Source organism: Parambassis ranga, chromosome 20, assembly GCF_900634625.1.
Source record: "Parambassis ranga chromosome 20, fParRan2.1, whole genome shotgun sequence".
In the NCBI taxonomy this organism is placed as follows: Eukaryota; Metazoa; Chordata; class Actinopteri; family Ambassidae; genus Parambassis; species Parambassis ranga.
In genome coordinates this window covers 2,106,790-2,122,480 of record NC_041040.1, presented here as the reverse complement: position 1 = coordinate 2,122,480, position 15,691 = coordinate 2,106,790, and the positions used below count along the sequence as shown (strand labels likewise).

At 43.9% G+C, this 15,691-nt stretch overlaps 1 protein-coding gene across 1 annotated transcript in view; it reads left to right on the top strand.

Moving 5' to 3' along the window:
- The first annotated feature begins 4,715 nt into the window (after positions 1-4,715).
- Positions 4,716-15,691, top strand: part of svila (supervillin a) — a 54,129-nt gene continuing 43,153 nt past the window's right edge. The window contains exons 1-2 of the mRNA XM_028432535.1: positions 4,716-4,859; positions 9,601-9,668. The gene's annotated coding sequence lies outside the window, so the exon portion shown is untranslated. The remainder of the gene's footprint in view (positions 4,860-9,600; positions 9,669-15,691) is intronic.

The window sequence follows — 15,691 nt, the reverse complement described above, 5'->3', positions numbered from 1 at the left end:
AAACCAGTGTGCATCATGCTCTCTGGCCTGTGTCCAAACCATCTGGTATAATTTGTTGTAACTTCCCAATAATCAGCTGCAGATGTCAATGCCTCATTGGCTGGCCTCTGTAATCTTAGAACAACACAGCTCTCAACGTTTTCACACCTGCTTTTCATTCCTGTGTCCGCGGACACAGGTCGCAGGGTGAGAAAGCCACGTGGCTGGAGTCACATGGTGACGCTGGAAGCGTTTATATTATACATTATATATAACAAAACAAACACTGTTCACGTGTTGTGATGTGTGTTGACTTGTGCACTTACTGGTTGCCCTCGTTTATTCTGAAGATTAGTTGTATTAAAGGACCAGTAGCTAGTTAGCCTAGCTTAGCATTAAAGGTAGGGTAGGAAATTTCATTCTGATGCACTTTGTGTTAAATTAGCTTCTCTTTACAATCCGATAGCAACCGATTAGTTCGACAGTTTCACATTAAAACGAAGAATATGAATCATCTGTGGAAGCTATAAAACACTAGAAACGACCCTGCGTACGTGCATGATGACTGAAGTTACTCGTCTTCAGGTAATGTGCATCCATGTGAGTGGGCGTGGCTTCGGGGTGAGCTCCGAGAGAAAGGGGCGTGTGTTTACTTTGGAAATGTCTCACTGAGTTTTTAAAATCTCCTCCCCTACCTTTAATAGCTCATCTGATGAAGATGATTTTTTTTTTTTGGCTTTTGTGACGTCACAGAATCCACAAGAGTTCTGCCAGAGATGTTTGTCTTTTTGTTATGCTAAGCTAACCAGACGTCTAGCTACAGCTGCACACATTAGCACATTTCAGACACATTCTCACCACGAGCTTGTAACAAAGAGGAGGATTGCTCGGGCAGTTTGGGACTGGGTTTTGGTGGTAGACCCTCAGTCTGGTCTCGTTCACAGGACTTTAAAGACAGTGAGACGTGTTCTTCTTCCGTCTCATCCCATTTATTGCTACTGTTTTAAACTTGGTTTAAACATTGAAACTAGTGGGTCAGGTTAAAGTAAAAACCGTTTTCTCTGTTGCTATGGTGATGAGTCCCACTCCGTAATATAATTTATTACATGAAAAGAAACAACAGTGACAACTTTGGACAACTTTGGAACTACTTGTAGCTAATTTTACTGTTAAACAGTGACTAAAAACATTCAAAATAATATTTAGTGTTCAGATTAGAAATTGGAAAAACTGTTTAATTCATTTGGTTCTGCATCGTCACATCTTCAGAAAGCGAAAAGATTGATTCTGAGTGTCAAGTTCACTCACTTTGTGTTTTTTACAGTGTAGCAGCAGCTCCGGCCAGCACTGTTACCAGAGGTGGCTCGAAGCATGCGGCTGTAATCTGCAAGAATTAATGCGTAAAAGAAATTTATGGGGTCAGTCTGGAATTAAAGTGTACCGGCCAGGATCACCTCCATTCTGCAATAGGTCACCCCGCTCTCCTCCCTTTGCTCCAGTGAGCATTACAGCATGGGTCTGTGGCTCGGTCGCACAGTAACAGTCGGGCTCCTCTAAAGGAGCGATCCATCAAACTGATGTACGGCCTCATATAAAGCCTTTCTCAGGCTCGAAAAGAAAAAGGAAGAGCTACGAAATGACGTGATGTATTTAATGTTACGGGATGGTCACTCTGGTTCTGAAATCCTTGATGAGTGTGCAAACATATTGGACTCACTGAGCCACTAGTTGGGTCTGTGAAGGTCCGTTTCACCCTGACCCTCCTGCCTCTTCTCTCGTGTTTTGTTCCCAGCCTTGCATGTGGTGTTGTATGGGACTAATGTATGGGAAGCGAGCTGGCTTTGCGTGGGTCGCCCTCATTGCTGCATGCCAAATGAACGTGCATTCTTGGCCGTTTATCTGTGCCGCTCAGCCCCTCGTCAGCTCTGGGACTCTAGCATGAGCCGCAGTAATGAGGTCAAACAAGCGGTGCACTGAGATACACTAACAAGACCTCTTTTATGCTCCTTTGTTCTGTGGACAGACTGGCCGGGCCTCTGATGCTGTTTATAATCATGCTCCTGCAGAGGCTTCCCCTTCTGTCGCCTTTAGTTTCACCTCTGAGCAGCAGCTCACTCAGGGAAGCTGCCAGCCAGGGCTCATAACGATGGGCTCCATCATCAGGAGAGCAGGAAGTGACCTGCAACGTGACATTTATGAGCTGCAGGATCCTCGCCCACTGCCATCTAGATCCTCAGTTTTAATTACAACGTGTGTCCCAGGAGGCTGAATGAGCTGCGGTCCGGGGTCGTGTAATCAGTATAATTCTGGACGTGGTGAAAGCTCAGATTGTACAGCACAGTGTCTAGAAGTAGAAGAAGAAAGCTCCGGTTTCAGGCCCACATGTTGGATGGACGCAGGGTGCTGTGACCCTGAGATGACCTTAAACGAACTGGACCACCTTCTGCTGTAAATAGACTGATTGTACATTTTTTAAAAAAAGGTAATTACATTTCTCTGCTCCTCAGAGGTTGAACCTTTTCCTCCAACATAACACACAACAGTCCGTGTAATGATGCAAAGACATCGGCACATTCATGCTGTTGACAAACACTTCAGACTTTTATGACCCAGTGGTATTTCCTTCAGAGACACCCTCAGGAAAAACGTATTTGTTAGTCGACTTCTTAAAATAGAAGAATCTTTGTGTCCTGCATCCGCTCATACGCCCTGCATCTGACTTTGGGATGTAATAAAATGGCAGCTGCAGATGCTATGACAAGACTTTAAATGTCTGTGAGCCCCTAAAGGAGCAGCAGGCAGACCCGCAAGATGGAGACCTGACGTCAGAGTGTGCTGTGATGACAGGACGATGACGACGTGCTGATGTTCATCCGATGGCAGCCGGTCTCTGTCTCACATCAAACCAGAGAACCTGGCCGTGTATGCCAGGCTGAAGGGGCAGTGTGGATGAAGAAGCCAGTGTTACTGGACATCGTGTACTCCGAGGACAGCTTGAACAAAGACTGAAGGAAACACTGAAAGTAAACTGAATTTCCCACATGTGCAGCTGAACGCCTGTTTGTTTATGTTCTCATAATGAATGTGATCGCACTCACAAAGTAGCATGTTAGCATTAGCCAGGTGTGGACAAGGTAAAATGGTCATTTTAAGGTAGACAGATGTGGTTAAATGAATTAAAATACAATAAAATAAACACATTTAGCTTAATGAAAGAGCTCCATGCTGACCTTCAGTCCCGTCCTGTGTTTACTGTCTTATCCTTAGAATACTGGTGCTCTTATCCAGCAGCTATAATATAAATAAACACTTTCAGCTAACATGTCATGTTTGTCCTCTGTAATGATGCGATGTCTGTTCTCTCTCTCTCCCTCCTCTGTCCGGCCATCAGCTCTTATGAGTCGGGTCCTGCTCCTGTTTCTTCCTATTAAAGGGGAGTTTTTCTTGCCCTTAACAGCTCACTCAGGTCAGACTCTAAAGGACCTAGAGACATTTTATTAAATTGTAAAAGACATCACTTCTGGCATTCATGGAATTCTCTATTCAACAACATAATTATCATTCTTTTTCAGCACTGTGAGAAGCAGCATCAAACCCACTGTGTGGGATTTAGACAAAGAATCTTCTATAATTCACGGTTTACGTCGGGAATATCATGAGAGTGGGGAACAGGGTGGGCCGTCCTCCAGCTGCCTGCTCCTCCTCCTCCTCTTCCTCCTCTGTGTTTTCCATATGGCTCCTGGAGTTTCATGTTGACTACAACCTCATCAACTATTCTGACTGTGGTCAGGGATCATTTGTTTGTCTTTAGGCCCGTTTCCCTTAGCAACCAGCTCTTAAACTCACCGCCGTGGAGACTATTCAAAGAAGGGCGAAGTGGACAAAGAGGAGAAATGACAAACAGAGTCACATGGTTACCTTTCCACCTCAGCCTCAGCCTCACATCTGACAGACACATCCTGTCTTTCAATAGACTCCTAAACCATCAGCTTTTTGCATTTTATGGATGAAGTGACAGAGATAGGAGCGGCTCGAACTCAGCTCAAACTGAATGTTGATTTTACAGCGCGCTGCCATTAGAGCACACTGGGAATTGATTGTTCTGTGCAGTGAAGCTGAGCCCATAAGTCACTGCAGAGGACACAGTTCTGAAGTGGTTCAGTTCATGTGTTCCTGTCGCACAGACAGATGATTATGGGTCGATTATAAAGAGAGAAGTAACACAAAATTAAAAAAAAAGGTTGTCTTGACCACACGTGAATATAATAGACCCTCACAGACTGCATCCAGCTCCTTCAGCAGGAAAGAGTCCAGTCCAGCCAAACCACGGAGCTCAACCTCAGAATTAACAGCAATACCGACAGCATCCGGCTTTCAAAATAAAGGTCTGACTGCAAAATAAGAACCATGTGTGACCAACTGTGAGTCATGTTGACATGCTAAATTACATTAAACTGCATGTAATACACTTTTCACAACATGTCAAAGAAAAAACTTTAAATTTTAAAATTCTTTATATTAATTTAAAATATGAATATATAGATCATTCTTATGTTGAAACTAAAACAGTTTTACTTACAGTATATCTGTATACAACATAATGTAAAAGAACGAGTTATAAAAATAAATAAAGAAGATTTAAAAAAAAATGCAGCGAGCGGTGAGCTTTTATTTTGAAATCCCAGCCGGAAGCTCGTTTCATAGTTAGGTTAACTCGACAGACGTGAAGTTTTACAGCAGCAGGCGGGCGGCGGGTGTGTGTGTCCGTGTGTGTGTGTGTCCGTGTGTGTGTGTGTGTGTGTCCGGGATGTTACAAGAGTCCGTGTTCGGCGGCGTTTAAACAGACTTCAGAAACAAGTCGTTTCCTCCGGACAGCGTCGGTGAGTGGACCTTCACTGAGTGTTTTCGCGCACCTTCATGGATGTTTTGTGTTGTTTTCTTGCATGAAGAAAGAGCTGGTAACAATTTAAATAACTTAACTGGTTAGAAAAGCGAAAAAGTAATAGTTTTAAAGCTAAGTTTGGAGCCAGTCAGGGCGTTAATTTGCAGTGCTAGCTGCTAATGTTTCATCTGTAAGCGTTCAAGATGATGCTTTCACGGGTTTTTGCCTAGTGTGGGAATTATTAGATTATCTAGAAGTAATGCTGTTTATCACAGGTGGAGGCAGGTGGAGACGGCTCTTATCAGCCGACGCCGTTTAGACTAACTTGCATCACCTGATGCACCTGAAAGGTAAAAGATGGAGTCATTTAAAGACAGCGTGTGGAACTGGACACCCGGACCAGGACCACAACAGACAGATTTTATTGTCTCTGGACGCATGACACGGCGCCGGATATGTATTAAGTTACACTGTACATGACACATAATAGCACAGCTGGGAGCAGGTATAAAATTAAACTGTATTAAAAATGACAATTTAACACAATCAGGCTCCTGCACAGACATTAGAATATTACTTCATTTTCTTAAGGGTTTGGATGGATTCAGTACAACAGGATCTTTATTTCTGTTGTGTTGTAGATGCCATGCAGACTTTAAACTTTGCTTTGCCTGCTAAGGACTCTGTCATCTGCTGCTGACCACTAAACTGAGACAGCACATAGGGGATTACTTTATCAAAATATACTGATTAAATCCACCGTTTGCCTCCTTTTTGTTTTTATACGTAATGGGAAGTAAGGCAGTTTTCCTCCTGTCTTCAGTTATATTTAAAACACACTGCATACTGCCATGATTTGGGGGTGAACATATCATTGCGCTGCACCTCCGTTTATCTCAAATGTTGAGTAAATGCCCATTTTTCTCAAATTATAATCACACACTTTATACAAACACACACCCACATGCATGCACCGCACTGTCCAAGTGTTTTCTCCCCTTTCCTCTGTATTTGGCAGGTAGTCTGGTACTAAGAACCTGCCAAAATAAATAACCTGTGGGTGATTAGGAAGGCTACTTCTGCATTCCTTGTTCAGTCTTGGAAGTGCATAAGGAAGCTCATTAGCAGCCATTCCCCCTCCATCAAACCCTGAAGATGTGAGGTCAGTGAACCCGGCGGGATTGTGACAACACTCTCATGGCCTACATTAGAATGTCTTTTTAGGCGGAGCTATCATATTTGCTTAACGTTTTAGGGTTGTCCTCTGGCGCTGTTCTCCTTTGTGGATCAGGGTAATGTGACCTGCTGGAGACACTGATGTGTTCAAACACCTGTGTGTTTTTATGTGTATCAACAGGAAACACTGGCTTGTCGGTTGCTTTTCTGGCTTCTTGCATGTGATTTGACTGAAAGTCCACTTATCCGCTTGACCTGAAGGCCCTCGCAGCCTCAGCCTCCAAAACAAGGAACAACATCCTGGAAGTGAACAGACTGTATTCATTGTCTTTTGTATCCGCTGATGTGCTCGTGGTTGTTGTGATAGCAGAGACATAATGATGGATCATCCCAGCAGAGTGGCATCAAAATGATGATTACGCCTCCACCCTCTGTGGTTAGACAATTTTATAAAATGTCTGTGGCGATGGTGTTAAGCTGTGGGTGTACATTATATCCACACCAGCAGGCTGCTGTCCAGCAACGCTTGTCTCCCTACGAGAGTTCTTGTTTTCACCCTATGGCCTCTCTACACAAGGATACAGGTAACTCACGAATCGATTCTGTGGCGATATGTAGCCCACGATATCGACGATTATCGATATCTAACATAAGCGAAACAGCGAACGTGCAGATATCCAGCAATCTCAACAGCTACGGACATATTCGCTGCGTTGTCAGTCACCTCTGCTGGCTCTGTCTCGGTGAGCTTCCACTCGTCTGCAGCCTTCTTAAGCACCTCTGCCTTGTGAGCGCCAGTATGACTGTCTCGTAAAACCCGAAGTGTCTCCACACTGCGGGTGGGTCTTTGATTATTTTCCGCCATTCTTCTCGCTTCTCTTTTTTCCTCGCTTCTTCTCTGTTGTTGTTAGTTAGCTTGTGTTCTTCTTCACTCGCCGCTGCTTCTGCTACGTTACCCCCATTTACTCGAACAGCACCCCCCACAAATTGCGATCACTACGATATTGGGTAGTGACAGTGATGTGTAATAAAATATCGATACTGGCCGTCAGTGAATCGATTATTATCGATTACACTATGCTAAGTTTGATGCGTGCAGATTGTACGATGACCATTTACTGAATCGCAGGCGATCGCAGGTTACGACGTACGTCAACATGCGAGGGAGGAGGAGGATGAGAATGTGGTCACGGAGTGACGGGTCTTAGCAGCTGTCACACTGTCAGACAGTCATCCTAAATTTCTGACACTGCTAGAATTTTATCTCAGGTTATCTTTGGTCACAAGATGCTGACAACAGCCGTCTAGAGCTGAAACACATTGCCCAATGAGTTAATTGATTTTAAAAGCAAACACACTCTCTGGTTTTAGCTCCGTTTGGTTTACTTGTCTGTTTTATACTTGAAAATTAGCGTCATCATAGACATGCTACATTATATTATGTTTCTGTTAACGGAACGTTTGATATTATTGCCCAACGTTACCTCAACATGCATCCCTGCATAAGTCATAAGCGTATGGAGGCAGGTTGGAGATGGTTGGGGTACATGCAACATGGCGGTCCTTCACTCAGCAGTCCAGGGTTCAAGTCCCCCTGACACTGCAAGCTGTTTTCTTTTCACTGGGTGTTAAGTTGAGTTTTGAAACTGTGGCTGGATTTTTTTTACTGGTTGAGTTTAGGCATTAAAACAGTGTAAGAGGTTAACTGAAGAACTGACCGCCTCCAGTTGTGTTGTGCTTGAGATCACATTCCATTGTGTCATTGTGTGTGTGTGTACATGCATGTGCTGTGCACACCTAAATTCAATAAAGTGTGCTTTTTTTATTGAGTGTTCCCAAGGTCTCCACCTTCTGTGCTTCAGATGAGAAACTGCCAGCAGAGGTTAGTTACATAAGCCTGCTGGGTGTTACATCATTGTTTTTGGGGGGGCCCTGGTTTCGCAGAGCTGGGGCAGGGACTTTCAGATGGGCCTGATGGGTCCACTGCCTCCCACAGATTTCCCCCACCCTGCTCCTTCATCTAAATCTATTGGAAGCAGATGTCAGTGAGTCGCTCCTGCTGGGAAATATGTCTCAGTGTGAGGCTCCACCTGTAACATAGATGGGGTTTTTTTTGGTGTGTGTATTAGTGTTTGTTGATGAGCTGACGTAGAAATATGATTTGGGTGGGCTTGGTTGCCATGACATCACAAGAAAAGCATGCAAACAGGAATGATTTATAGACCTACAATCCTCAAAACAACCCCACCTCTTTTGTTCACCGCCAGTGAATCAATCTCACAAAATCTCATAAATATTCATAAAACCATTTTTGTGGGTCAGGGTTGATTTGTAGTTAAACAGTTTTGTTTGAAAAACAACAATAAAGTTGTCTCTAAATGTCGTAATCAAAGCTTTTAAAGTGGATGTTTTTGCATTTCGGTATTTCTACCATCTGGAACTCGACGGAACGGCACTGAAAAGTGGCTTTTAAGTGGCTATGTGTCCTCTTGAATCAGCACCCATATTATGTTCCAGATCAGCGCTATTTGGAAAAAAACCCTGCTGTGTTTCCCCATCCTGTAAAAAGAACCTCTTTAGATCTGCAAATTTTAAGTGCAGTGGTGTGTACAATGGCCTTTTAAGTGCTTTGTTGTGTCCCGCTGGCTCTTATAGGCCACGAACCCAACGGGCGCATTTGTGCTGCGTTGTTTACAGCATGAAAATGACAACGTAGACCTCATGTTTCTATACAGTGTATTTGCTGGACCCCGTCACTTCCCTCCATAGACACATATACCGTAATAAAATGCAGATGCAAATTTATTAAAAAAGCAAAATGATGATTGAGATATGATTGAAATGTGGATGGCCTGACTTCCTGCCTGCGTGGTCTGGTTGGTGCAGATTGACAAAGCTCCCGAATAGACTCAGGGATCACTTCATTTACCTGAAGTGTCTTATTATGTTTCTGTAACCTCACCCATAGGTTTTCTTCAGAAGCTCAGTGTGGGGGTTTCGGACATTGCCAACTAACTTCCCAATTAATTCAAATACAGGTAAAGAAGTTGAGTCCTTTAGACCAAAATAGGTTTTGTACTACACTGTAAACACTTTTATTTCTGCTTTAAAGTTGAGATATGTTAATGTAGAGGTCATTGGGGATTGACTCACTTTTGGAGCTAGCCTCAAGTGGCCACTGGAGGAACTACAGGTTTGGACACTTCCACAGTTTACAGCAAGCATGGGGCTTGATACTCTACATATTGTGTACCCATTTTCATGAGGGGGGGGGCTGTTAAATCTGAGGTGTGGTCCCAGGGTGTGGCGAGCGAGGCCACTGACACAGTGGAGTTTGTCTTCAGTAGGGTGGATGTAGGTCACGGGGACAATGCTGTGGTGTCCTACATTATTTGACAGCATTCACCCAGACTCTGGAAGAGCAGGTTTTATTGTGTTTTTATGGAATTATGCAGCTCGTTTTCTCTCACAAGTTGTTTGTTGTGTTACTAAAAATGAAAGTTCATCTCTGCCTGAAATCCCCAACGTACCACTGACCCTTTGTTAATGATTTGTTGTTCCAGGTCCAGGGAGCGTTCACAGTCGCAGACCTGGAGGAGAAAAGTTGAACTCTTCTGTCAGCGGTCATCTTGTGAGTACAATGGCTCAGTCTGTGCTGCTCATTTAAAGAAAAACTCATCACACACACACTGATATGCTGCGTTTCCTGAGGTCAGCCAGACATAAGCTGGCCTTTACGGCTCCAATCTCACTCTCTGCGTTTGGATAGTTGGCTCTTCAGTGGTAACTATTAGTCAGTGACATCATGTGCTGCTATGATGAATCAACAACAGACCATGGCTGTGCAGACAATTCCAAACTTTACACTCCTCACCATGGTAACAGCTAATTGTTTATTTTGTTTGTGCGTGTCTGATTATAGTTTCCATTATTTTTAAGCAGGTTTAGGCTCAGTGTCCAGTTTTTAGTGTGGTTTTTTGGTTGTATTACATAAATATCTTGTTTTAGTCTTACACAAAAGGTATCATAAAATTAATGGTTATTATTACTGCTAATATAAAGGTATGAAGCAAGCTGCCAGTATATTTTTATTCAAGATAAGATTAATAATATACCCATAAAGTTAAAGCTAGCACTAGGAGAATGTTAGCTTAGCTTGCCATTTAAAAACAGTTCGTCCAGGCTATCTATCATGTCAATAAATAGATTTTATTTTTAAACATGTAAAAGGCCCGTTGTGTTGTTGTGTGTTTTTAGCATCCTTGAAAAAATTCCATTTTGCATACATGTTTGCATGCCGATTAAACGGAGCAGACACTGTGTGTTTACATGGAATACTTGTAAACACACAGTGTTTTTCACACTCGCTGGATAGACCCAGGCTAACCATCACTTCCAGTCTTTATGCTAAGCTAAATTAGCTCCCAAATCATTGTGTACATATATGGCTTTTTGTGTTTCTCTCTCTCTCTCTGCAGGCTAAAGGTCTGCTTGTCTTTAACTGACTTGGCCTGACTGGGTGTAGCAGCCTGTTTGGTTTTTATTGTTGGCCACTGGCCACTGTCCTCCATCAGTTTCTTCTCCTCTCCACCTTGCCTGGCACACACACACACAGTCTCTCCCCCTGCACAGCTGACATTCTCTCTGGACTACATGAATACCTGGATGATGATGATTTACATCACCTCAGCCACTTAAAGTTTATGGTGCGGTATCTCATCCTGCTGGTATAGCATTCGTGGAAGAGGTTGTGTGAGGTTTGACGAGGGTAGACTGAGCTTATTATCTTTTTATAGGTTATAAGTTGTTATGTGGGCAGTTCACGTTGATAACCTGATATTCTAATATTAATAGTCCGGCTCCGTCTCTCACACTGATGGACAAACTTTCTGCTGTTTGTGTTGCGTTTCTAGATGTTAAGAAGATTAGACCTCAGCAGCTGTTGTGTTGACACAATAGGTAGTGTGTTGCCAAGTACATACAGGCTTCAGTGGCCTAATTGTGTCAGTGAGTGAGTGGTAGAGTGCACTGAGAGCTTTAGTGGAGACCCTGATGGACTCGAGTGTTTCGATTCTAGCTCAGATCGTCCTATTTGTGCTCTCGGGGCTGTGTGTGTGACGTCTCTTTGGCTCTCCTGTTAGCTTTTGTTGCACCTGTTAAAGACGGACAAATGACACCTCATTATTCTACATACTTAGGGTTATGCTGCTTTTAAGTCAAGCTGGAATTACTGTTGTTTCTCGCATGCAGTTTTTATGGAATACATAGGTTAGGACTCGCCAGTAGTAAAACAACAGCACAAGACTGCCACCTACCATCTCCAGCTGTCAGATGGTGTGAATAGTTTTAAATTTGGGAATTGTTTTATTTTAACCTTCATCCCACATGATGTCCTATATTGAAGTGTCAGGGCTGTCCATAGTGCTCCTCAAGGTGCTCCTTAGCTTTAATAACACCGAAATCCCACTCTTTTCTGATCGCCTGGGTCACTGCACGTTTGTGTGCGTATGTAGTAGCATGAATAATCGAAGGTGTGAACGCTCTTGCTGTTAATACAAGATCTTTAAACATGCAGGTTTTTTGGGCCATGTTAACAAACCAGATAGAAAGCTGAATGCTGCAGGCCAAGAGACCGAGGACTGCCTAATGCCGGACTGAGAGTTTGGAATGCATGAAGTCTGGATGAAGAGTGAAGGTGCTGGTGATGATGACGAGATGACCAGAGGATGTTAGCTTAAACTGAGATAAAGGACATAAAAGCTCTCTTTAAATTAGTAATGGTGTTGCTCTGTACCTTCAGTGATGCTTTGTTGATTCTGAATGCACAGAAAAGTGTAGTTCCAAAACCAAACTAGAGACTGAGGACAGAAATTGTAGACTTACCCTTTAAAGTCTGACAGTACACATTTGAGAGTAGCAGACCTAAATCTTACAGCTTCCTGCTGTTTGTTCAAACTGTAATTTACTCCTCAGTTCCCTGAGAGTCTGTACATACATATACATATCCACCTCCAGGATAAATAAACACTCCCTGTTTAAATCCACCCACATGGGTCCCTCTATAAATTAGTAGCATGTGCGTCCACTGTACGTCTCTTGTACCAAACGGTTTCAGGCATGTACCCATCAGTCTAACTCTGAAGACGTCATGTTACTCCTGATGAAGCTCACAGTACTGTATGAGATAAACATGACTCATGCTGAAACAGGACTCTCACAGTGGCAGCAGGTCTGAATCGAACAGGTTGTAAAAAGGCCGTGCCAGTCGTTTCAGTGCAGATAGTTGAAATTCGTTTTACTTAGTCACATATAATTGACAGTGATGCTGTCAGAAGAGAAACTGCAGCCATCTGGAGCTCTGACTCACTTAATAAAAATATCAGCTGTAGCCGTGTGTGTGTGTGTGTGTGTGTGTGTGTGTGTGTGTGTGTGTGTGAGGTCATGGTGTCATGATCCACCTCTAGCAACTGCTCAGACCTGGGTGATGATGAGTTAAACGGGGAGTCATCACTTTTGTGTCCAAGCCCGACAGACGTACATGGACACTTTCACCTGCACCTGGTGCTGCTCGTCATTGTCCTTGGTGTGCTGCCAGTCTGCAGTTTGCCTTTTATAGGAAAGCATTTGTGCAGGAGGCCTGACGTGGTAGGAGTGTGATCTTGATGCAGAGCTGCTGAATACTGATCATCACATCAGTGATACCCGTTATTAATCTGATAAAGTGCTTCCTGCTGCTCATGTCAAACCCTGATTAGACCACCAGGCGTTAGAAGAACAAACAGAGCTGTGTAAAACAGAACTTCTCTTCCAGAGTAGCTGACCTATGGCTCAACAATGGATTGTTCGGTAGCTTAATTGGGACGATAAATTGCTCCTATGTCAATTTTCCTTGCATAATAATCACTTGCCTAAAATGGTGTTAAGAGCTCGTCTCTTTTTACACGATTTGGCTGATTAATAACAGTCACTGAAGTATCAGTCATCAGCTGGTAACAGACTGCAGTCTCATAGTTATAGTTACATAAAATGCTTTTTCAATTTTTGTATTAACAGTATAAACAGGCTCTAGTTTTATGTCTTCTTCTTTAGCTTGTTGTCTGTCCCACAAACACAGCAGGGCAGCTGTTTCCACCAAAACGCTCTCTGATAAATCCACTGCTCTCTTCCTGCCCAGCACCAAATTGCAGACAGACACAGTTAGCAGCTGGCTGATGAATATAGTGAAGCAGTTATCAGCTACAGAGGCGGATATTTAACAGAGGAGGACTAAACCAGCTCTGAAACAGTGAGTAAGCAACACAACTCAAATGTGGGTCGATGTCTGCTGCCATTAGTCGGCTTCACTGACGGCAGAAGTAGTGATGTTTGGGTGGATTATGAAGTGTAGCCTGTTCCTCCTACTGATAAAGTTAGTTAGCTAGTATGTCTGTTGAGTACAATAGACATATGCACAGAGAAGCCACATACACCCATTGTGGCTCCAGCTCATTCTGCTCATGCTGCTAGCACTGGGCCTTATTGAGGCCATGTTTTTGCAGATCAGAGCTTCTTTTGGTGGCACTTGAAAGACCAGAAACCATTTTCTGGCTTTACTGTAATGCTCTTTGCTTGGTTGCAGTACATGTTTTGCTTCTTTTAGTCAAGTCTGATTTAAAAACTACATCACAACACTAGCTCATTCCCATGGCATGGGTTCTTCTGGAGGAACCAGAATCATGTTTGTGTCTTTTGCATCCATGTCGGTTACCGCCGTTGGGCTTCAGCCATGTGGGAATGTTTCCTCTGTCTCTGAGCTGGTTCTTTTTCTGGTTTACGGTCCCTCTGTTCGACTCATCAGGCCTGCTGGAAGGAATATAAAGGGATTCCTGCCCTTCCTATCTCCACCCCCCCTTCATCCTCTTTTATTGCTGGAGCTCATTAGGACAGATTCCCATTTCTGCTCATCACTGTCATCCTGTCCGTTAGGGCAGTTAGAGGCACTCCAGGTGGACATCTCCTGGCTTGGTTCCTAGTGATCCGCACCCAGATGCCCGCCTCACTCTCCAACTGTTGCCTGAACGGGCCAGCGCTTGTGTCACCGCCAATCCCAGCCTGTGGTTTTATGGGCTGTGGTTACTGTTGAGCCACCACTCTCTTCCAGTCTGGTCATGTGATCCTTATAGTCCTTCCCCTCTGACGGTCTCACACTTTTTTTCTGTCCTGTTCTTCTTTACTATGTCCTCACTTTCTCTTGACCCTCTGTGGAATCTGACTTTTACTGGAGATTTTGTGAAGAGCAGCCAGAAGCAGAGGAGCTATGAAAGGTAGGGTCCACTACTCGTCTTCTCTTTAGTCCATCATGTAACCTCTCAGTCTCTTTTTTCCCCCCATTTTGTCTCTTTGTGATTGCTCTCATGGCAGAATATATCTGCTCATTAATGTGCTTTGAAAGCCTGTTTGTCTGCCGGGAGCCCGGGCAGCAGGTTGTGGAGGAAGACGGGGTCTGGTTAGTGTAACTCCAATTTTGCTGCTGCTGAGTAGACATGTAGGTCATGGCAGTGTAGGATGATAGAGGTGAGAGGTGCTGTAGCTGTCATTGATGGGTGCTGTCAAGATAAGCTGCTGTTTCAATGAATGTAGGTTTGGGGTGAAATACACCTTAAATCTTGTTTTGATTTCTAGTGATTTTTTTTTCTTTCAGTGCATCTTCATCTGCTCCTCTCTTTTCTCTGTACTTGTCCACTCTAACCTCTTTATCTAAGCTCTCTGAAGCTCTTATCTGTTCCTTTTCTGTCTATTTATGTCCACTAAATGACACCTTGCACTGCTGTATAAGGTGCTCATGGGAAGCCTGGTCATAGGCTAAACGGGCATTGTGTATGATGTGCAGCTGGCGGAGTATTTAGCAAGATAAAAAAAAGCTTTGATCATTCTGATTTATCCACCAATAATACATCAGGAAAATGGCAACTGAAATTATAAACAAAAATCCTTCAAGGGGGTTCCGTTCCTCGGGTGGGGAGGTTGAATTCCTTGTACTTGTAGAGGTCTGTTCGAATGGCTCTTGGTCTAGCCTGTTAAGTGCTGTCATCTGAGAAGAGCAGAGTAGAGGTGCTGCTCTTTCATTGCCTCGAGAACTGTCAGTTAAGGGCCTCTGGTTAGGATGGTCCTTGGGCGCCTAACTGGTGAGCTGTACCAGGCATGTCCAACCAGGAGCAGGTCTAGGACCCACTGGAGGGATTATATGTCTTAGCTGAGGCTGCCTGAGGATGGTGGTGGCTGGTGAGAGGGAGGTCTAGGTTTTCCTGGTTAGGCTGCTGCCCCCATGACCTGACCCCAGATAAGACAATGGATGGATGGCTGTAGAGATTTTGGGAAACAAAGACAAAACTACTAGCTTGAGCTACAAACAGGACCGTGCAGGTGAATACAAAAAATCCAGCGAAGTGTTCCTCCTATTTTGTCTGTTCACTGTCAGACTCAGACTAGTTGTAACCATCCATTCTTTCTTCTCACGTCTCCTCCCCGAGACTTTTATTGTGTCTCGGTTTTAATTGGCTGGTGCTCTGTGTGAACGCCACCTCATGCTGTTGGATGGTTTCAGGGCTGAACAGGCTCAGTCTGGTCTGTTGTTTCTCGGCAGCCATGCCCTCCACAGATGTGAGGGCTCTGCAT